Genomic DNA, 1,282 nt, shown 5'->3' with positions numbered 1-1,282 from the left:
TCAGGTTGCTCAGAGCTTTATCCCACTGGGTCTTGGAAACCTCCTCAGATGGAGACTGCACAGCCTCTGGGCAGCGTGTTCACTGTCTGACTGTCCTCACAGGGGAAAATTCACAGAATCACAGAATCGTCTAGGTTGGAAAAGACCTTGAAGATCATCTAGTCCAACCATTAACCTAACATTGACAGTTCCCAACTACACCATGTCCCTAAGCACTATGTCGACCCTACTCTCCCTGGGCTTCATCCAGTCTTTGGACACGCTCAATGTCCTTTTTGTAGTGAGGGGCTCAAAACTGAACACAGTAATCGAGGTGCGGCCTCACCAGTGCATTATTTCTTTTTAGCCAATCTGAATCTCTTATTTCAATTTATGCTCATTGTCTCTTCTTCTCCTGCTGTGCACCACTATGAAGAGCCTAGCTCTATCTTCTTGCTGACCTCCCCATAGGTACTGGGGAGCTGCTGTTGGTTCTCCCCCAAGCTGTCTCTTCTCCAGGTTGAAGAAGACCAGTTTCTTCAGCCTCTCCTCAAAGAGCAAGTGCGCCAGTCCCCAAATAGCTTGAAGGCCCTTCCCTGAACCTGCTCCAGTTTTTTGATTTCTTTCTTCTGCTGGGGATCAAAACTGGACATAGAACTTAAATGTGGTCCAACAAGTGCTGAAAAATGAGACATAATCCCTTCCCTTGATCCACTGGCTGTGTCCCTGCTAACACATCCCAGGAGGCTGCTGGTCATGCTTGCTGCCACAGCACATGGCTGGCCCATGTTCAGCTTCCCACCAGGTCCGCAGGGCCATTCCTGCAGAGCTGCTCCCCAGCCTGGGCAGCTGCAGGGGTGCTTCCTTCCCAGAGGTAGCACTTTGCGTTTGTTCTTGCTGAATGTCATAAGGTTCCTGTTGGCCTGTTCTTCCAGCATGTCTAGGTTGCCCTGAATGGCAGCCTGATCTTCCAGAATATCCATTTGTTCCCTTAATTTCGTGTCATCTGCAGGTTTGATGAGGGTGAACTCCATCCCCTCCTCCAGGTCACTGATAAAGACATTAAACAGGATGGAGCCCAGGAGACACCCCAGTGGTACTCACTCCAGGTAGGGTATGACCCATTAACCCCTACTCTCCGAGCCACATCATCCAACCACTTTTTTATCCATCTGGTTGTCCACCCATCCAGACCATAATGTCCTAACTTGATTTCAAGAATATTGTGGAACAATGTCAAACGCCTTGCTAAAGTCACAGTAAATGACATTTTCTGCTCTCCCCGTTTCTACAAATCCACTCA

Source organism: Strix aluco, chromosome 5 (genome assembly GCF_031877795.1).
Source record: "Strix aluco isolate bStrAlu1 chromosome 5, bStrAlu1.hap1, whole genome shotgun sequence".
In the NCBI taxonomy this organism is placed as follows: Eukaryota; Metazoa; Chordata; class Aves; order Strigiformes; family Strigidae; genus Strix; species Strix aluco.
Note: the sequence above shows the minus strand (reverse complement) of the source record.